The 23,510-nt window shown below is 42.5% G+C and overlaps 1 protein-coding gene across 5 annotated transcripts in view; it reads left to right on the top strand.

The window, feature by feature from the left end:
- LOC136883163 (1-phosphatidylinositol 4,5-bisphosphate phosphodiesterase) overlaps positions 1-23,510 on the top strand; it is a 219,185-nt gene that overhangs the window by 73,234 nt on the left and 122,441 nt on the right. The window contains exon 1 of one of the 5 annotated variants that reach the window (XM_068229633.1): positions 4,004-4,139. The exons of the other annotated variants lie outside the window; for them this stretch is intronic. The gene's annotated coding sequence lies outside the window, so the exon portion shown is untranslated. Of the gene's footprint in view, positions 1-4,003; positions 4,140-23,510 lie in introns of those variants that run through there. 5 annotated transcript variants of the gene reach the window in all.

Below are 23,510 nucleotides of genomic sequence, written 5' to 3' on the forward strand. Positions count from 1 at the left end.
ACTGTAGCTTCCATGACCTGTTTTCTCAGCCAACTTTATTATACAGGAGTGACGGATCTATTTCTCCTATATGATCCTTGGAGCAGGCAGTATTTTAGAAATTGAGACGGCGGTGCATCAGACATTTATCAAAGCAACGGACGATGATGACGTACTAGCGGTGTTGGGCTATGTGTGTGTATAATGAAAAAGCAAAAGAAGACACTCAGCGTGTGGTCACAGTCTAATATATATTATAAAACTGTGCAAACGCAATCGACACAGATTTATTGGTTAGAAAAATGAACTTGCTGCAAGCCGAAATAACTGCAACGATTTACCCTCCGCAGTTCGGTTTGTTCAGTTAAATCGCACAGTCATACCATAATGTGTGTAGTCACCTTAAGTGTGGACGCTATAGGGCCTTCCCTTTAGTTTTACTGCGCAGTTCATCGTTGCAGTTAAATCGCACACTTTATACAGTAACATGTATAGCCAGCCACAGGCTCTTTGCTTTAGACTACTTGGTACTCTACTTGGAAGGACTGCAGTATGTATTAGAACCAGTGGCGGCGCGTGACTTTCGTCACTGGGGGTTCAACAGAAGAAAAAAATTGCACCCCCCCCTCCACCTCTCCCGTCGTGGGCCGTAACCTCCCAAAATAAGATGATAGAAGTTTTGAAAATGTGATCGAATACGAGAGAAGCAGACAATACATGCCGATATTTACCACATGCAAAATTAGAAATGTTTCACAATCGACTTACCCTATGTAGACAGCTTATACAAAAAATCCATCCTGCGCTCCTTGAGGGATGCAAATTTATCTATAACTGCTTCGTTGAAGTCCACAGAGTCTCGAACCAAGTCCTTTTCAATTGACAGCATAGCAAGAGCATTAAGTCTATCCTCGGTCATTGTGCTGCGCAAGAAAGTCTTTATTCTTTTCAGGGTTGAGAAGCACCTTTCTGCTTCAGATGTCGTCATGGGAATAGTAATAACTATATTTAAAAGTTTTATGCTTTCACCAAAGACACTCTGCAACTTATTTTCTAAAAGAAACTGCAACAAAGTCGTAGCCCCAGAAACAGTTCGAAAATCATTTCTCATGTATAATATTTCAAGTTCGGTTCTCAGTTTCGGTTTGTCGAGAAATGGGTAGGCCTCACACGCTTTGTACAGAAGTGAGTGGGGAAACTGCTTCTCAAAGCTGCCGAAATTTTCAGCTTGAAACAAGTTTGCTGCAAGAAGGTGGTTTGTGAATTGAAACCGTTCCTTTGCTTGAAGAATGACTGTGTCACAAACTTCTTTTGCCGCAACTCGTTTCGAGGTACGCAGCGGCCCTCGTGATACCTTCACTGGCGGGGGCAGTATATCATGTTCGTCAGCGATGTGGTCAATTTTATTTTCCCGAACCATTTTTATAGCAGCCTCGAAACCTGAAAGTGCGCCTTTGACTTCCAACGGATCTGAATTTCGCTTTTGTAGCTGACTGTATAAAATGTCCACATGAGGCATTATCTGATGGAAAACAGCCAACCAGAACTGAAATAACGGGTGCTCCAATTTTAAACGCAAACCTCTTGCTTGCGATATGGTGTTAGGCTGTCGAGAGGTAGTTTCCAGTTGATCAAGGCATTCGATGAGGGCATCTCTGTTCTCGTAAACTACTTCAACGGTCCTTGATTTAAAATTCCACCTTGTGTTTGAAGCATGAGGTACTCTTCTACCAACTATTTCGGTCAATACACCTGATCGCTGCGGGGAGTTATTAAAGAAGCTGGGGATTTCACTTAAATCTGCAAAAAATATACGGACATCCGTATTCTGGCTTGTCGCTTGTGCCATGACTAAGTTCAAAGAATGGGCGTAACAGTGAACATAATGTGCATGCTTAAAATCTTCCCTGATGAGAGCTTGCACTCCTGAATGGCGACCACTCATTACATTCGCCCCATCGTAACTTTGTGAAACTAACTTATCTGGGCTATCAACAACATCGCTCAAAGAAGATTTTAAACACTCTGCTATTGTCTTAGCATCATGACTAGCGGGTGAGAGGAAACCCCAAAATCTTTCAACTGGCTTACCGTTGGGAAGAACGTAGCGCAGTACAATAACTAATTGTGCTGTAGTTGATATATCGGTGGTCTCGTCTGCGATTACCGAAATGAAGGGCGCAGTTGTGATTTCTTTCTTTATTTTCTCGCGACAGATTTCAAACATGCACGAAAGCAGTTCATTCTGAATGTCTTTCGAGGTGCCTTTGAAAACAGTAGCTTTGGACAGATGGTCCTTTAATGCAACGTCAATTTCAGAACTAAAATTAACGAGGCCTCGGAATATGCCAGGATTCGACGATTCACTTGTTTCGTCATGCCCGCGCAATGCCAACTCAAACGCGCCACAGAACTTTACACAGTCGATAATTTTTGACAGCACATAACGATTTTTCCGTACTTGATCGTTGTGTCTTTCGACAGACTGCCTGTAAGCACAATCAAGTTGCTGCCGGATATCGTGTTTTCCCAGAAGATCGAATTCTAACTGGGCAAGCATATGAGATTTAGAACTTTCGTGTTTCTTTATTTTTTGGGACAAATGTCCTAAATCTACTACTCCGACTTTGGTCCAAGTCCCTTCGCTTTCATCACTCACGAAGCATAAACACGGAAAACAAAACAACCTGTTAGTAACTTCGCACCCACAGATCCACTCGGTTCTTTTGTATATATCCATTCTGAATTTACGCACGATTTCTTTACTTTTACTTTTAGTCTGCTTCGTTATAACAAGATCAGGCATTGGGCGCCCGGCATTCTTAATCTCAAGTTTTCGCTCAAGAGAGAGACAAGAAAAGTTTGTCTTCTTAAGTATCTGGACACTGTTCAAACTCATTATGTAGCTCCTTACCTTTCCGGGGCACAAAGATTGTGGACGTAACTACAACGCACAAAAACACACACACGCACACGGACAAAAGATTGTAACTTCTTTATATCCTAAAAATTAAGTTTCAGAACGGCACAACGGTGCAAAAAAACACTCACACGCTTGCACAGCGTACAATAATGTTACGAATTATGATAATTGCTAAGTACAAACGTTTACAAACACTAGTTTCACACTTGAAAAACACGAGGAAACTATAGGAATGAATGTTCGCACTTTTCACAATGTTGGTAACTTAATTTTAAGAACTAGTGTGAGCTGGTCAATTAGCGTTTTCATTGGTATTACCTTCCCGCTACTCTTTGCCTCAATGATTTTTAAGCTATGTTTCTCTCCAAAAAAGTAATTATTCCAAAGAAGGCAAATGAATAGATGTTTAGTAAGTATTGATATATTTGGGACAAGGTATCAATTGGAATTTGGCAATTTAATATGACTTTTGGTAGTAATGATGCTGTTCAACACTAGCGCTAATTATGTGCACTATTCTCTGCTGCCTGGTTAAATTCCTGTAAGGGCAACAGATGGCAGGCACATACTATTACAGTTTTCTTACCCCAACAACACGACTTGCGACAGACTTGAGAGAGAGTGGCATACTGCGCATGCCTACACCACGGATATTCTTTTCTGCGATATCCAGGTCTTGCTTTAATGCTGACAGACTTCCCCCCGCACCTCACTGGTCCCTTCGCCTAAGTACGGACGGAGATGCAGCCTTGTATGGGGGTTCATTCCAGACGAGTCTCCAGCCACAGACTATGCGCAGCTCACATGAATTAAGAGCCAGTACGAGTATATTACGGACAGATGGGCTTAGCACGAGCTTTGAGAATGACAAGGGAATCGTGAAAATTAAGTAGCTGAGTACAATTTGATATAAACTGGAGGTGCATTGCTCCATTGCGCTATACCAGAAACCGCCACTGATTAGAACAAACTCTGAACTCACAAAAGCTGTGAGCTGTGAGGAATGTGCGGGTATTCCGGAAATTCTTTGATGATACCCGCGCTATCTAATCTCCAACGAATTGAATGTCGTTCGTTCGCTCGTTGATGCTTAAGGTGACGTCTGTGTGTAGGTCGGTAAGGAAGGAAAAGCTTGAGGATAAGGAAATTAGAGGTACACGGATATAGTAAACATTTCGAAAGAACAGACATTGAGGAGGTCTAGAATATACAACCAGTGCACAGCAGTAGCAGAATCGTAAGTATGTCTTGGAACAAGAGCATGTAAACTTAATCATAATCATAATATTTTCATTTGGATTTGGACCGCGGAATAACAATTTCAGCATATTGATACATTCGTCTTCTTCCTTCATTGACTCTGATGTTCTACCAGTATTTCTTCATTCGGGTGGTTATTTACTTTCTTTGTTTCTCCGGTTAGACGTTTTCTTTCCAATTTCTTTTCGGAAACCCTTGAAATCTATAAACATATTTCTGAAATTGCTTCGATCCTGTCCGATAACCTACCCATTTTCTCCATATCCTTACGAACTTCAGTGAAACGTTAGGAAAAAACTTTCTCTCTCTCTCTCTCTCTCTCTCTCTCTGAATTTGGGTCTGGATCTTTCGCATGACCTATCTTCATTCACTTTGAAGATATGCCGATGAAATTGGGTGATTCCACAATTCCTTCCGTTTCCTTGTAAAATTTGTAGTTTAATAATAATAATAATAATAATAATAATAACTTCTTCTTCTAACGCTTTTCCCAAACCTGTGGGGTCGCGGATGCGGACTGTGTCGCATATGTGGATTTGATTCTGTTTTACGGCCAGATGCCCTTCCCGACGCCAACCCTATCTAGAGGTTGGTAGTGTGGTGTTTTTTCTGAATATGAAGAGGGGAGGGTTTGGACAAACACAAACAACCAGTCTGCGAAGCAGAATAATTAATTAAATAAAATTAATTAAAATCCTCGATCCGCCGGGAATCGAACCCGGGACCCTATGAACCGATGGCATGAACGCTGACCATTCAGCCAATGAATCGGATGATAATAATAATAATAATAATAATAATAATAATAATAATAATAATAATAACGAGCGAGTGGCTGCGCGGTTTGCGTCACGTAGCTGTCAGTTTTCTTTCTTGAAGATGGTTTTCCGTAGTTTCTCATTTTCACACTATGCAAGCTGTATCTTAAGTAAGGCCGCGCTCGCCCACTCCTATCCTTTTCCTATCCCATCATCGCTACAAGCTCTGACTCCATGGCTAAATGGTTAGCGAGCTGGCCTTTGGTCACAGGGGTCCCGGGTTCAATTCCCGGCAGGGTCAGGAATTTTAACCATCATTGGTTAATTTCGTTGGCACGGGGGCTGGGTATGTATAGTTTCCATCATCATTTCATCTCCATCATGACTCGCAGGTCACCTACGGGCGTCTAATCAGAAGACTTGCACCTGGCGTGCCGAACTTGTTCTCGGACACTCCCGGCACTAAAAGCCGTACGCCATATCATCGCCACAAGACCTATCTGTGTCGAAGACGTAATGCACGTTGTGGAAAAAAAAAAAAAAAAAAAAAAAAAATTATTAGTCTAATAATAATACCCACAGTCTCCGCTCGTGGAGCCGGGCTGAGTGGCTCAGACGGTTGAGCCGCTGGCCTCCTGACGCCAAGTGACAGGTTCAAGCCTGACTCAGTCCAGTGGAATTTGAAGGTGCTCAAATACGTCAGCTTCGAGTCGGTGGATTACTGGCACGTAAACGAACTCCTGCGTGACTACATTGCGGCACCTCGGCGTCTCCGAAAACCGCAAGGTAGAGTAAGAGGTAGGGATCACGCGCAGGTCTCCCCACCACGCTTGGCCGTTGGTGGCGTCATCGAGCACCCTCAACGCCTTGTCTTCTATGTTTTAGCCACAAGTTGGAGACAAGAGAACTTTATTGATATTTTAACATCACCTCAGAAAAGGCATTCCACTTCACTATTATATTAGAGTAATAGTAGGAGATAAAATACAGTGCGAATCAAGCAGCGTTTCTGAAGTACTGTATAAGAGGTGTAACAATGCTAAGACTGTGATCACAGTCGAATGGCCATCCCATGTGTTCAAGTTCTCAAGACTTATGATGATAATAAAACAAGGGGGCTCTAATTGTTACAGACTCGAACATTAACGTTTGATGACTGCAAAAAGTATGTCCATTGTTACAAACAATATTAGGAAACTATATACACTGTCAACAACACAAACAGCGAATGTTAATAAACTATAACTGTCTACAACACAAACAGTACACTCACTGTTCTCCTCCAAGTGCCAGGAACTGACAAATTCCACGTTAACATTAGATAGGCCATATAAATTAATGAGTCTGTATATTAACATTCTTAGCATTGGTTTCATATGCAGCATAATAAACTGCCTTTCATAAAACATGAATAGGTGTGTTATACACAAAGAATAATGCTGATATTTTTAAAGTATTATCAAACACACTTATCTGTAGCATCAGTGGAATTTCTTTGCTTTTCTTCTTTCTTTATCGGTATTTTACTAACTGAAACGCGGTCCCCTGAATGTCTTACTTTTGTTTAAAGCGTTTATTCGAATAAAAGAACGGCTTCTCACGAAGCAACTTGCAAACTCATAAATTTCGGGAAATTTTTTCTTCAGGATATCCGTAAGGTTTGTGATGATGTTAGAACCAGCTTTCAGTTCTTTCCCGTGGTAAAATTTGAACTCTTTTTCCATCTGCACTATCGTGGTTTACCATCTCTCTGTAGTCTGCATCCAACTATCTCTAGACGTCTTTGAAATCTAATTTCCACCCCTTGTAGGTTGACCTGTTTTCTCTACATAACCGCTTTCTGTATCAAGGTTCTTCTTCTTTACCCTAAAAGCTATATAGCCAGTGGAGTCTTCAAGCAGCTCATCACAATCCTTGGTTTCGCGACTGTCCTCGAGCTGTTTTACTAGCTCTTCAAGGGCTTTAACGAACCCCTGCTCATCCTCCGGTAAAGAATAGGATGTTGTGGGCTCAACGCTGGGCTTAGACTGGCACACGATATTCGAGTTTTGATCGACTTCATCAGTAGAATGTAACATATTTGGACGTAATGTTTTATAATCTTCTGGATAACAGCTGGAATTTCTTAAAGCCTCGGAAGCATTGAGGTTGAGAAGCAATAATTTCACCCTTTGTGTCACAGCTGTCGGAAGAGGATGGTTATAAAATCTTCCGAACCCTCGAAGCTGAGAAAGATAGCTTTCAATAATGTCTTGATTACTTCTTACTGCCACCATTTATTTTGGTCAGTGGCTTTAGAGAATACATGAAAGCGTATGTTTCGTTCCTTCGCGTGCCTGTCGTGATTTGTGCAGCCTGCAACGGCACAACAAACCGTACTGAAAAGTGTACACTATTACTGCTTTTAACGTTTTATCACATAAAATAAACACACACGGTTTCTTATACACCACAGATATGTTACTATCGTGCATTATTAGTTCCTAGCTTCGGCGTCCATAGCGATCTTATTCGAATCGAACAACCTCTACCTCATTCAGGGCAGCTTCAACGCGAGGTCCTGCCTGACGTCACAGCTCTGCTTTGCGAGGCCGACGAGAAAGACGCTGCTTTGCTACCGCCCATCTCTCCCGTGATCCCTACTTTGTATTCTACGTACCTTGCGAAAACCGTAAAAGTAGTTAGAGGGACGTAAAGCAATATATTATTATTATTATTATTATTATTATTATTATTATTATTATTATTATTATTATTATTATTATTATTATTATTATTATTATTTACGTGCTGTAAAGAGAAGCGAGTCAACATGTGCAGAAGTGCGCTAGCGGATCATATGATTGGAGTTAGTGGCACAGTAACAGCCAGATAGTCTATGTACAGTTCTGTAAGCTGTTCAGACTTAACAAATTTATGAATATGGTGACCTTGGTGGCTGGTGATGGTTATTTAAAAGAGGAAGTTCAGACGGGTAACCATCCTGTCTTTAATCACTCGAAAATGTCCGGCTCCATGGTCCCGAGATCGCGGGGCTCAGACTCGGCAGAGTTGATCGGTATTTTGAAGGGCGCAGAAAAAGGCCATTCGATACTCCATGTGCAAGATCTCTAATAATACATTTGTCTCGACAAAATTAATTAAAACTCATCCATAGTTCGCCCAAGGGTGACACGGCTTACTTTGCCATCTGGTGGAGTAAAACGGAACCTCGAAATTGATACGCAGGCAGTCCAAATGACGTCAAATCAAAATGCCTGCACACGGTAATTGAGGCATTATTATTATTATTATTATTATTATTATTATTATTATTATTATTATTATTATTATTATTATTATTATTATTATTATTATTATTATTCATCTGTTTACCCTCCAGGTTCGGTTTTTCCCTCGGACTTAGCGCGGGATCCCACCTCTACCGCCTCAAGGGCAGTGTCCTGGAGCTTCAGACTCTTGGTCGGGGGATACAACTGGGGAGTATGACCAGTACCTCGCCCAGGCGGCCTCACCTGCTATGCTGAACAGGGGCCTTGCGGAGGGATGGGAAGATTGGAAGGGAAAGGCAAGGAAGAGGGAAGGAAGCGGCTGTGGCCTTAAGTTAGGGACCACCCCGGCATTCGCCTGGAGGAGAAGTGGAAAACCATGGAAAACCACTTCCAGGATGGCTGAGGTGGGAATCGAACCCACCTCTACTCAGTTGACCTCCCGAGGCTGAGTGGACCCCGTTCCAGCCCTCGTACCACTTTTCAAATTTCGTGGCAGAGCCGGGAATCGAACCCGGGCCTCCGGGGGTGGCAGCTAATCACGCTAACCACTACACCACAGAGGCGGACATTATTATTATTATTATTATTATTATTATTATTATTATTATTATTATTATTATTAGGAAGAGGATGACGAACGTGAGAAAACAGATTATTGAAACTGAGAATTCAATTGCGACCTCTGCTTTAAATAGAACTCTTCATTTATCTTTCACTTTTGTGAAAAGAAACTGAATTCAGTCAGCGAATTCACCTTACATCTGGGAGGATTCCAATGATAAAATTAATATTCTTTATACTAGGAATGATACAACATGGCACACGAACGAGCTGGCGCGTTCGTTCCTCTCCCGCGGACGTGGATCAACAATATATCATTCACCAGACGAAGTCGCTGCAGATAAGTGGGCTATACATTAATATGTACACATTCCTGAACGAAATATAACCCTCTTTGCTTAGAAAGCCATAACTTTCAGTGTTATCTAGTCAGAGTTATTGTAAATTGTAAGCCTATTGTTTCGGTCAAACCGAGCCAGTTAGGTGCGTGGTCCGCATAAGCTTTCAATGGGGAGGGTGGATTCGAACCCCACTGTCAGCAGCTCTGAACATGCTTTTCTTTGGTTTCCCATTTTCACACCAGGCAGATGCTGAGGCTATATCTTAATTAAGGCCACGGCCGTGACCTTCTCAGCCCAACCCTGTCCTATCCTATCGTCGCTGAAAACCTACCCGATGATAAGCATTAGGAAAAATCCTTCGATCACAAGTGAAGGTTTTAAATTCATTTTAAGCGATAATGTACTTCTACAATGTACGAGTGTAAATATTCGTTTGACAGAAATAAAAAATAATAAATTATTATCACAGTATTATTTAATCAATTGACCGTCCAGGATTGGTTTTCCCTCCCACTCAGCGACGGATCCCACCTCTAGCGCCTCAAGGGCCGTGTCCTGGAGCGTGAGACTTTTGGTCGGGGGTACAAATGGGGAGGAGACTAGTGCCTCGCCCAAGCAACCTCACTTGCTGTACTGAACCAGTACCTACTAGTATTAGTAGGTACTGACTGAACAGGCTCCTTGTGGGGAATAGGAAGATTGAAAGTGACAGTATAGGTAAGGAAGTGGGAAGGAAGCGGCCATGGCCTTAGGTTAGGTACCATCCCGGCATTTGCTTGGAGAAGAAGTGGGAAACCACGGAAAACTACTTTGAGGTGGGAATCGAACCCGGGCCTCCGGGGGTGGCAACTTATCACACTAACCACTTCACCACCACTCCCGTGATTATTCGAGTTAAAGTTTGTCCTCGGGACCCACTGCCATTCGAATTCTGGCCGTCCGGCTAGAAATCGGATAGCCTAGCAAGTGAGCAAATCTTGACGCACGAATGTAACTTGCATTTTTTGTATCTGAGTTCGATTATGTATCCTTGAAGAAGTTATCTTGAACATACGGGCAGTATGAAGTTGAAGGTGACTGGTAGTTGATTTGCGAATTAACTTGGTTGCAGTATACCGCTCCCTTCCCCTCCAGGCTACAAACCTGTCGCCAGACTAAAAATAGAATCAGGAAAATGAAGACATGAATAAAAAAAAAAGTGTTAACTGAATAGGTCATGGATCACTGTTGGGACGAGCCATTCACGAACTTGATGTAGTCTTCCGGTTGTCGTGCTAGTGGTGGGGGACTGTCCGGGTGCGGTTTATGTGTTCCTTCACCGATTTCCTTTGAGGAAATAGGATGTGGCCCTCTCGTAACACAATAATAAGTCTTGTTCTAGCCACTGTTCTGCTGTTCTTCGATTAATACATCACATATAGCAGGTATTTATTTTCTTTTAGCATCTAAATGTTGTGACTGTACTTCGAGTCCACGGAATTCATCGAGTACTATATAGGAATTTCAAAGGGAGGCGACTCTTTAATATCTACATAAATAAAGCTACCATTTTATTTGTACAATTTAACACTTCGCTTCTTTCTTGGATAAACATCGAAGATAGGTTTAATTCAGTTTTTGCTTGTGTGTCTGTCTCTTTGTCGTTTGCTCCTTTGTTCGCTTGTTACATCACAGAAAAACGGGTCAACAGAATTTTCCAGAACTCTTTATTTAAGTTCAGGGCTATTTGAAGTAAAGTATGCACTACGCTAGGGTAGGAGGTGACGAAAGCTGTGATGCAGCCCTCAATGCCACCCTATCCTGTGCTAACCTTTTCATTTCTACGTAACTACCTACCACATCCTACATTTACCCTAATCTGTTTGACATATTGATGCCTTGGTCTACCCCTACCGTCCTACACTTAAGTTACTTTAAAAACTAACTGAACAAGTCCTGGGTGACTTAAGATGTGTCCTATCACTCTATGTCTTCTTCTCGTCAAATTTCGCCAAACAGTTCTCCCACCAATTCGGTTCACTGACTCTTCATTCGTGATTCGATCCACCCATCTCATCTTCAGCATTCTCCTGTAACACCACATTTCAATAGCTTCTATTTTCTTCCTCTCCGTGCTAGTTATTGTTCAAGTTTCACTTCCACGCAAGCTGCCTCTGTGGATCAGTGGCAGAGTGTCATCCTCCGGATCCCAAGATAGCGGGTTCAAAACCGGCAGAGGTAGTCGGATTTTCAAAGGGCAGAAAAAAGTCCATTCGACTCTCCATGTCGTACGACGTCGGCATGTAAAAAATGTCTGGTGGCACATTTGGTGTTTAGCCGACAAAATTAATTAAATCTCAGCCATAGACGCCCAAGAGAGTTTCGGTTTACTCGGTCTGCCATCTAGTGGGCCTAGAGAAAAATAGAACGTCGAAATTGACGAGCAGACAGCCAGATGGCGTCAAATTGAAATATCTGCACACGGTAGCTGAGGCTATACGATTATTATTATTATTATTATTATTATTATTATTATTATTATTATTATTATTATTACTTCCACGCAATGTCACGCTCCAGACGAAAGTGTTCAAAGAAATCTGTATAATTCATATATCAGTGTTCGAGGTGAGCATGTCGATGGCTGGGGGGCATCTGAAAATTTGTGTTACGGAAGTTAGTGTGGCCAGCCCCGTGGTGTAGGGGTAGCGTGCCTGCCTCTTACCCGGCGGCCCCGGGTTCGATTCCCGGTCAGGTCAGGAATTTTACCTGGACTTGAGGGTTGGTTCGAGGTCCACTCAGCCTACGTGATTAGAATTGAGGAGCTATCTGACTGTGAGATTGTGGCCCCGGTCTAGAAAGCCAAGAATAACGGCCGAGAGGATTCGTCGTGCTGACCGCACGGCACCTCGTAATCTGCAGGCCTTCAGGCTGAGCAGCGGTCGCTTGGTAGGCCAAGGCCCTTCAAGGGCTGTAGTGCCATGGGGTTTGGTTTGGTTTTGAAAGTTAGTGTGGCGGAAGTGTAACTGTAACAACCGTACAGGCTGTGATGTGATAGGTATGGATCGATCTTCTTCTTCTTTTCTTCATGGGGCTTCTAAATATTAGTTCCTAATTAGCGTCGACCTCTAAGATCTTTTGCTACCACGTTTTTCCTTCATTCCCACCTAGATATACCTGCTCCCTTCACAAAGCTGCAGGTTGTTCTTATTGGGTCTTCTTGGATTTTTCTCTCTCTCCACCTGGTAGTCCTAGAGTGGAGAGTCTGATTCTACCCAGCGCCTCACATTTGTTAAGTATGTGTACAGCAGATTCCTCTGCTTCATTGCATTTCCTACATATGTTGTCTCTTATAATTCCAATTCTATGTAGGTGTTTTTACAGATGGCACTGTCCTGTCAACAGTCCTACTACCAATTTTATATTTTCTCTGCTGAGTTTTAACAGTTCTTTAGTATGCTTCTTGTTTGGTCCTTTTATCAGTTCCTTTGCAAGCCTGCATCCTGGAGTATTTTTCCAGTTCTCCATTTGTTTCTTTTGTACCCATTTTCCTATGTAGTATCGGGCTTGTCCATAGGAAATCCTGCATACAGGTTCTGGGCCTACAAAATCTATTTCTACCCCTTTCCTGGCCAGTTTTTCTGCCTTTCATTTCCTTCTATACCTGCATGCCCTGGTACCCATATTATTTTGACAATAGTGTACTTTGTGAACTGTAGGAGAAGTGGGTGGCAATACCAGACAATTATCCGGACTGCCTCTAGTGCATTAATGGCCGCTTGGCTGTCCGTAAAAATGAAAATGTTCTTATTCCTATAGTTCATGTTCAGATTTTCTTCAGGACATGTGATAGCTATCATTTCAGCTTGAAAGAATGTAGTGTGTCTGCCCAGGCTCATCTGGATTGATTTCTTAGGTCTTCCCCCGTTGATCCCTCCTCCTGTGCCATCCACAGTCTTTGAGCCATCAGTTCATCACCACACTATATCTTCTTTTTCAGTATTCTATTTGTTGATATCCCAGTCTTCTTTTTTTAATTTTTATTATCTGGGTCTCAAACGGTTTTTCAAAGTTGTACTTTGGTATCATATGATCAGAAGGCATGTGTAGAACTTCTTCTGTTATTACTGGTAAGGATGGATAGATGAGCAGTTAATGTTACCTGGCTACCGTGCAGGCTATATCTTATGGCTGGCGGTCATCTGAAATTAGTAGCCGTTGATGGATGGCCATGACCGAGAGACATACTGTATAGTTCATGTTCTCCTTACTTCTGCCAAAAATGTGTGATAAGAAATGGCAAAGCCAAAAGAATGACGATTTTGTAACAGCTGTATTCTGTACATATTTTATTACCAATATATAAAGTATGTTATTAGTCCGACTCCTTGGGTGAATTGCCAGCATTGAGGCCTTCGGTTCAGAGAGTCCCGGGTTCAATTCCCGGCGGATCGGGAATTTTAATCGTGTCGGATTCATTCTTCTGGCTCGGGGATTGGGTGTTTGTGTTTGTCCCAACAGTTTCCTCTTCATATTCAGACAGCATACTACACATACTATCAGCTATTTGGGAAACGATATTGTTACGAATATAAAACTCCATCTGTTTCAAAACTCTAATTTATTTCAGGATGACCTAATAAATGCACACACACACATATTTAAACACAAGCAATTCTAACCAGTTATGAATGGCCACACTAATTACAGTCTATTTGCAAATCTCTCTTCTGTACACACAGTAGGAGGTCTAGCCCGCTCGTCTACCTGCGGATTCCTAAGATTCACTTTCACCTCCCCAAGTCCAATCAATCAACCAACTCAAACAGCGACTGTGCATAGACAGCTGGATTTGAACACAGTGCCCCTGGCTATACAACACACGACGACTCTTCGTCGGTTCGATTCCAATGGGTATAGTGCGCATTCCTATCCCTGAAATATCACTATAAAATTTGTCACAAATGGAACATAATAATTGCTTTTACACATATCAAGTGAAAAACAATATCAACAGTATCCAACAGCAGGGCGATACTCACAACAGCGAATATTAACACTCGTCCAATTATCCTCATACTCACTGCTTCAATCGTTCACGGCGGTCCTCAATCCACACACACACACACACACACACACACACACACACACACACACACACACCACACACACCACACACACACACACACACACACACACACAGAGAGAGAGAGAGAGAGAGAGAGAGAGAGAGAGAGAGTACTCTAAGGCAGTACACAGTCTTCTGTCCCGTACGCCGTCTACCATGCAGCTACTCTCTGGACACTCCGACACCACAACAGCTCCTGGTTCAGACCTCGGTGGGACACTAGCGACAGCCAACAACTCCGTCGCCCTCAGCCCAGCCACCGAACCTCAACTCACTGAGTGTCACACTGACTCCACCTCGGAGCCCTACTGCCACTCCGAGTCCAACACTGACTGCGAGTCCCACACTAGTCTCTCCTTTTATAGCTCACGTAATTTTATCCAGAAATTTCACGTCACTGGGGGCAGACCATTCCCGTTGAATCTCAAAGAAACTCAGAGGTAAGCCGGCCGCAGAGAACAATAGACGGGAAGGACGGCCCCAACCCACAGGCCGGCTAGGAGATTCCAGGTCGTCTGAGCCACCAGCCCCTTTCTGGAAATACCGAAAGGAGCTACCACGGGGCTGGCACGTAACAATATGGGAAGGAACACGATAGTTGCGGGTGATTTCAATTTACCAAATGTCAATTGCAAAGGTAAAGTGAGCGACAGAAAGCATAACCAACACATGGCAAATACGTTTATATGGGAAGAGCAACTGATTCAGGAAGTAATGGAACCAAGTAGAGGGAAGATTATTCAGGACGTCTTCTTCTTCTTCATCATCTTCTTAGCGTGCCTGTCCGCCTCGGACGTTGGCGATCAATATGGCTATTCTGACTTTATCCACTGCAATTCGGAACAGTTCTTGAGATGTTTTGTTGAACCAGGTTTTAAGGTTATCGAGCCAGGAAATTCTTCTTCGCCCAGGAGATCTTTTTCCTTCTATTTTCCCTTGCAGGATAAGTTGTAGCAGCTCATATTTTTTTCTGATTCCTCATGATGTGTCCAAAATATTGTAGTTTCTGGACGTGGTGCTGGTAAAACCAAATGAGCTCTATAGAGAAACCGAAGTATTAGATGATATTAGTGATCACGAAGCTATTTTTGTCGCAGTTAAAAATAAGTGTACCGAGCTCGATAGCTGCAGTCGCTTAAGTGGGGCCAATATCCAGTATTCGGGAGATAGTTGGTTCGAACCCCACTATCGGCAGCCCTTAAGATGGTTTGCCGTGGTTTCCCATTTTCACACCAGGCAAATGCTGGGGCTGTACCTTAATTAAGGCCATGGACGCTTCCTTCCCACTCCTAGCCCTTTCCTGTCCCATCGTCGCAATAAGACCTATCTGTGTCGGTGCGACGTAAAGCAACTTGCAAAATAATAATAATAATAATAATAATAATAATAATAATAATAATAATAATAATAATAATAATAATAAGTGTGAGGGAAAAGAAGGTCTTAAAAATATAACTGTTAGGCAGTACCATACGGCTGCTTAAACAGGCATGATTTTTTTTAAAAAAATAACTATGACCGGTGGAAAACGGTAAATAAAAACGTAAACAGACTCTGGAATGGGTTTAAAGCAATTGTTGAGAAATGTGAAAAAAGGTCTGTACCTTTAAAGGTGGTAAGGAATGGTAAAGACCCACTATATTATAACAGAGAAGTAAAGAGACCAAGAAGATGGTGCAGGTGGGAAAGAAACAGAGTTAGATATGGGTGTGAAGTTAGGAGAAATTGAAGGAACTTACAAGGAAACTGATTCTAGCAAAGAAATCAGCTGAGGAAAACAGGATGGCCAGCATAATTGACTGTCATACAAATTTTAGTGACAAATAGAAGAGCATGTATAGGTACTTTAAGGCAGAAACCGGTTCCAAGGAGGACATTCCAGGAATCATTAATGAACAAGGAGAGGGTGTTTGTGAGGATCTTCAAAAGGCAGAAGTATTCAGCCAGCAGTATGTTGGTTACAAGGATAATGTCCAAATAGAGGAGGTGACTAATATTAAAATAGTATTAAATTTTACCTCTGATAACATCGACATTTACAACAAGATACAAAGTTTGAAAACTACAAAAGCAGCTGGAATTGATAAGATTTCAGGGAATATACAAAAAACTATATGTTGGGATATAGTACTATATCTGAAGTACTTCTTTTATTATTGTTTGCATGAAGGAGCTATCCCAAATGAATGGAGAGTTTCTATAGTAGTCCTTGTGTATAAAGGAAAGGGTGATAGACTTAAAGCTGAAAACTACAGGCCAGTCAGTTTGACATGCATTGCATGTAAGCTTTGGGAAAACATTATATCTGATTATATTAGACATGTTTGCGAAATTAATAACTGGCAGTTCGGGATTAAGAAAGGTTATTCTACTGAAACTCAACTTGTAGGATTCCAGCAAGATATAGCAGATGTCTTAGATTCAGGAGGTCAAATGGACTGACCTGTCTAAGACATTTCATAGGGTGGATCATGTGAGACCACTGGCAAAAATGAGTGCAATTGGAATAGACAAAAGAGTGACTGGGGTTTGTATATTTCTAGAAAACAGAACTCAGAGAATTAGAGTAGGTGAAGCTTTATCTGACCGTGTAATAATTAAAAGGTTAATTCCTCAAGGCAGTATTAATGGACCTTTATGTTTTCTTATGTACCAGGTGGCTCCCGAACGCCGTACTTTCTAGTTATAAATGTCCCGCATGCACGAATGATGAATGGGATTTCTGCCAACTGATTATCACAGGGGCACTACTGCCAGCGGGCAAGTTACGCCAGAATATGAAGAGATAAGAACCTGACTGTCCGTCGCAGCATGTTACTCAGAGCTACCGGTCTAATGCACCCCTTGCATTAGTAAACCTCGTTTTCCACCGCATAGTTCTAGGCTGGTGTATCGTACAGCCGCAAAATCTTTGCTGTCTGCATATCGGCAATGGCTAGTGCGTTCAGCAGCGACAAATACACAGACATTATGTTAATCTGGACAACCTGATCGGAATGCAGCCGAAGCTCCAAACAGAAGTATGCTTTCTACACACGTATTTCGCCGAACAGTGTTAGTTTTTGTTTCATACAAGCAACTCTTTTATTGAGTGGAATGTCTACACGTGTATAAATTAATAAGTTATTCAATTTCCTTTTCTGCATTTTTGGCGTGTTTACAAACAGTAGCGGTGATTAGATGGTTCCCGAGGAGGGGGGGGGGGGGGGTAGCCACAGCCCCGTCCCCCCGCTTTGTGGAGTAAACATTACATTTTTATTCCACTTTAGCCAGTTGTAACTAGGAATTATTAAAAACAGCTATTTGTACAAGCCTTATCCGTTAATTCTTTCCTTTACTTTCTTTTTTTCAATTATTAACATAGTTATTGGCGGAAATACTCACAAAATGCCGTTCGTCGCGGCTAACCGATTTGTATAGCGCTACGACAAGTAGTGGAGACTTTGCATGTGCTGTGAGGAAGGGTACTAGGGGTAGATATTTTTTGGCCAAGGTCGTGGACACTGAGTTATAATTCACCCGCTTGTCGCGCGTATTCGTCAGTCTGGCAGTCTCTTTAGTGTCTGTTAGTTTCTTAGTATGTATTCAAATACGAAATTATTTTTAATTGCATAATCATGCCGTACTTCTATTTAATTGTACCGGGCGAGGTGGCCGTGGGGTTAGTGGCGCGCAGCTGTGAGCTTGCACCCGGGAGATAGTGGTTTCGAACCCTACTGTCAGCAGCCCTGAAGATGGTTTTCCGTGATTTCCCATCTTCATACCAGGCAAATGCTGTGGCTGTACCTTAATTAAGGCCACGGCCGCTTCCTTCCCACGCCTAGCCCTTTTCTGTCCCATCGTCGCCATAAGACCTATCTGTGTCGCTGCGACGTAAAGCAACTTGTAAGAAAAGAGAAGAACTCTCTCCCCTCGTGCTCTGAATGCAAATCAATTTTTGACATGAACAATTCCCTTATCTTTTATATGTAAGTATTGATAATTTCAGGTAAGCTAATAAATGAAAATAATGTGTATGCGTCTGTATGTGATTACAAGTTTTTACGTGCAGAGTGATAAAAATATGTATGAGTGCGAGGGAGGGCGGCTTACTTGTGGTATAAAGTTTGATGTTATATAGACCAATGCGTGCGTGCATAGTTTTCCGCTGTGCAGCTCATGCACGAGATAGTAGGTTCGAATCCCACTGTCGCTAGCCCTGAAGATAGTTTTCCATGGTTTCGCATTTTTATTAATATTGAGGTGATGTTGTCGCTACACTACACAGCTATAGGTTTATCTACATACTAATAGGAAAATAGCGACCCCGGTCCACATCACGACACGCTACACGCGTATAACCGCACGGGCATCTTGCTTGTCGATTGACTATTAATTTCGTAGCACCGGGCGAGTTGCCGTGCGGGGGAAATACACTGACTAACAGAGCAAATGCAACACCAAGAAGGAGTGGTCACAACTTTATGCCAATTGCAGGGTAGACTGACGTCACTGAGGTATGCTCATGATGTGAAATGCGCCGCTGTGCTGCGCATGTAGCGAACGATAAATGGGACACGGCGTTGGCGAATGGCCCACTTCGTACCGTGATTTCTCAGCCGACAGTCATTGTAGAACGTGTTGTCGTGTGCCACAGGACACGTGTATAGCTAAGAATGCCAGGCCGCCGTCAACGGAGGCATTTCCAGCAGACAGACGACTTTACGAGGGGTATGGTGATCGGGCTGAGAAGGGCAGGTTGGTCGCTTCGTCAAATCGCAGCCGATACCCATAGGGATGTGTCCACGGTGCAGCGCCTGTGGCGAAGATGGTTGGCGCAGGGACATGTGGCACGTGCGAGGGGTCCAGGCGCAGCCCGAGTGACGTCAGCACGCGAGGATCGGCGCATCCGCCGCCAAGCGGTGGCAGCCCCGCACGCCACGTCAACCGCCATTCTTCAGCATGTGCAAGACACCCTGGCTGTTCCAATATCGACCAGAACAATTTCCCGTCGATTGGTTGAAGGAGGCCTGCACTCCCGGCGTCCGCTCAGAAGACTACCATTGACTCCACAGCATAGACGTGCACGCCTGGCATGGTGCCGGGCTAGAGCGACTTGGATGAGGGAATGGCGGAACGTCGTGTTCTCCGATGAGTCACGCTTCTGTTCTGTCAGTGATAGTCACCGCAGACGAGTGTGGCGTCGGCGTGGAGAAAGGTCAAATTCGGCAGTAACTGTGGAGCGCCCTACCGCTAGACAACGCGGCATCATGGTTTGGGGCGCTATTGCGTATGATTCCACGTCACCTCTAGTGCGTATTCAAGGCACGTTAAATGCCCACCGCTACGCGCAGCATGTGCTGCGGCCGGTGGCACTCCCGTACCTTCAGGGGCTGCCCAATGCTCTGTTTCAGCAGGATAATGCCCGCCCACACACTGCTCGCATCTCCCAACAGGCTCTACGAGGTGTACAGATGCTTCCGTGGCCAGCGTACTCTCCGGATCTCTCACCAATCGAACACGTGTGGGATCTCATTGGACGCCGTTTGCAAACTCTGCCCCAGCCTCGTACGGACGACCAACTGTGGCAAATGGTTGACAGAGAATGGAGAACCATCCCTCAGGACACCATCCGCACTCTTATTGACTCTGTACCTCGACGTGTTTCTGCGTGCATCGGCTCCGCACTGATGCACGATAGGCCATTTAGGACAACTAACTGTAAAGATTATGTTGTTAACAACTAAGACGAAACTGAATTTAAACAACATTTCCGATTGCCGGATCAGCATTCGAACGTGTACTCAGAGTCATTGGCCCTAAACTTTTTAAATCCAAAATCGCGGAACGAGGAAGACCATTGCAAGACCCACGAAAAAAAAAAAAAAAATTCTGGTTGTAATTTGGCTCTTAGCTCTTGATTCGTACATATCGGTTTCGTGAGAATTATAAATGCACTGTGTGGTATTTCTGATCGTATAATTAAATGGTCTCATTCAGAAGGTCATCTAAAATATTAAAAAGTTACGTTGCATTTTCCCAAGGAAATCTCATAATGTTGAGGTTAATAAATCAGCTGCTCATTCATAACATGGGTTTTCTTATAAAAATTCAATCATGTTATTTCCGCCGATTATTAAAATTGGCACGGTGCCTAATTTTCCTGTTTTAAACGAAAATATCCCCTTCTTTATTCAATACATAACGCCCTTCTTTGTCAACAACTGAAAATAATTTGAATTCATTGCCATGTCAATATAGCCGCAGTTAATATTTCTCACCGCCACCAATGAATGCATTATTGCGCATGTCGAGTTAAATCTACCCACCTATTTACGCACAGTAAAAAGAGTATACTCTAAGTTAACTCGAAAGCATTTTCTGAACGCATTGTAGAATTGACTCTTTACTTTTATGAACGGATTGAGTTAACTCCGAGTTTACTCGGAGTTGGAGAGTAGTATTTTGTGAACGCAAGGCAGTGAGTTTCCTTTCTCGCGCATGTATTCCTTTGCGCATGTCCGTACTACCGGTTCATGCCACAGGCCTCGGACGAGTTCTGGCGGTCAGTAACTACAGTTTGAGGTATGTTGGAACGCCGCATTTGAGTACATGCATCAGTCCGGGATTGGTTTGGTGTGTGTTGGAACGCTTTCTCTCAACTGCGCATGCGTCGGACGGTCAGGGACTCGTGTTTGAACGAACCTCAGGGTTAGACATGTCACTGGCCACGTGGTCAATTAGTTACCGTACGATAAATTATTATTATCCCTAAATCTCATAAATATCACTTAACACGTGCTCAAAATTCGCAGAAAGCATGGTAACCCAAGAAACATGCTTCTCCAAAATAATTCACAAATGAATCCCCCAGAATCGCCGTATTCCAGGCTCAAAATTAATTAACAGAACACGCATTAAATATCTCACTAGAACAGCAAATATTATTTATCACTCATGACCGTTAATCTTTTGTTTAACCCGGTCTTGAAATTTATTATTATTATTATTACTATTATTATTATTATTATTATTATTATTATTATTATCATTATTATTGGTGGTGATTTTTAGTTCTACCATGAATCTGAATTTAACTCTGAATTCGATGACACTACCTGCATAAATCCATAGAAATGCATGAAATGAAATGAAATGCACACTGAAATTTATCATATAAGACACAACGCAAATCCTATCCCACAAGACTTCATGAAGCTGGAATTATTTTAATTAAATTATATTTTATCCGAGAGGCCCAATACTTTTAAATATTAAGTTTAAGTATTTGCATGGAAATTAGAGATAATCTCGGAAGACATTCTAGAGCAAACTACAGTAATAGAATCCAAATTACCGTACATTCACACTCAATGCACCAACACTACCATGACACCAGTAGAGGAAAGTATGAAAATATTGCAACAATGCACTAATCTAATAGAAATATCTATTGTAATGAAGATATGCGTATTATTTCTACATAGATGGACAGTAATAATGTTACAAAAATGTACTTAAATTTGCGATGAAACTCGATCTCCTCCTGGGTGATTGAATCTGCTCACATGATACAGGTTGTTTGGTTCGCTCTCTCCCTCATGTTATAAGATGCCTACATTTAGCAGGGCATGATGACAGCTAAGTCCATTTCCATCGATGATTTATCAGCTCCTCTTGAAGGTAGGCGAAGCATCCTGGTGTAGGTGATTATCCTGAATTGTAGAGGTCCTCTTCCTTCTTGAGTTTCGATGTTGGCTGAAACTAACGCAAACAGCTTTAGAAATTATTCAAATACGACCACGTTGAATAAACAACTTGACGAAGACACTTAACTTGTAGCTCACGAAAATCTGCAGCGATACGGTAAAGTAAGAAGAAGGGTGGCTGCGAGCTTATTATGTCCTCTGCCGTGGAGGACAATACTTGGCTGTATACGGCGGAATCCCTCGTTCCTCAAATCGAGTTGCAACTCGATACAGCAGAAATATTGCGACAATGTGTTTTATGATGATCCGTCAACTTTGTAAACTCACTGTGTTTTAACTTTGAGCATAGAATTGTGGATATGAACTCGCTCTTTCATCTTCTAGGCACAAAAACATATCCATGATTTTCCGTGCAGTGGAGAAAATGTGAGTGTGGAGTTACTTTTCCTCCCAGAATTGTTTTTTTTTAAGATCTTTTAAAGAAGAATAAATATGACTCGTATTTCGTCAGTGGGCTCTTATTTATGGCTAGTGTGGGAAAGCCCTTCCTTGTATCTTTCTTTGTTCATATTCCAGTCGAGCTCTCCACTAGCTCTGCACTACGCCATCATGCCTTTGTATGTGTTGCGAGCTTAGAGATGTTAAAGCATGTGTGTGTCCGATCTTTGCCCTTTTTCTATGGGATCGGGTATGAAGTGAGATGAATCTTCGTAGCGAGATTTTACGACCGGATGCCCTTCGTGACGTCAACCTCATCAGAGGAGTTCATGAGATGCAATGAATAACGTGAAATATGATTTCAGTGAAGGAGAGGTTGAAACCCGGTGCCGGCACATACAGTAGCCTACTCCTATCAAATAGCACAAAGGGGTCTGCTCAAGGATTAACGTCTCTACTGATCGACGTTGTAATACTCCTGCTATTATTTTTAAAGTGATTACCATTATTTCATCACATGGCACTGATTGTCAAGCGTGATAATTTACCAAAGTCATCTGTCTATTCCATTGATAGGATGTTAGGATGAAATCAGAATACAAAATTATATTCTAGAATTCGTCTGAAATAGTATAAATACAATATGTGTCTTATATGAGCGCCCATAGGATAGTTCGTAGGTGGGGGCTAGACCTGAGGGTATGTAGTATTTTTAATATTTTGGAAGATGAATGGCGACTTTTATTCCACGGTAGAGTACCACACACGGTATGCCCTACCACTTCTACGTAATACCGATTTTAAATCACTTTCTTGAAAGAAAAACACCTGACTATACTAGATTTTTTCCTTTCCCGGAGTGCTAGGGGAGGGGGCGCGGGGGGGGGGCGGCGTCCCCACCTTGCCCCCGGGTATGGTGTCTTATGTGTGAATGTGGAATGAATGATGTAGTTAGAAATATTTTTCTCATGTGATTTATTGAAATGTGGTTTTGACCTGACGAGTCACCATCAACAGCGTTATATGCCCTTACTCCATATGAGCACTGAGGAGAGATTTGGAATTGAGCCCAGGCCTTTGGCACGCGATCTAGCGATTAAAAATTGTATACAATCACCTTCCCTACCCTGCTGCGCAACATTCTGATGGTGACATTTTTTCTACCAACGGGACTCGAACCGGC

Source organism: Anabrus simplex, chromosome 11 (genome assembly GCF_040414725.1).
Source record: "Anabrus simplex isolate iqAnaSimp1 chromosome 11, ASM4041472v1, whole genome shotgun sequence".
Taxonomy (NCBI): Eukaryota; Metazoa; Arthropoda; class Insecta; order Orthoptera; family Tettigoniidae; genus Anabrus; species Anabrus simplex.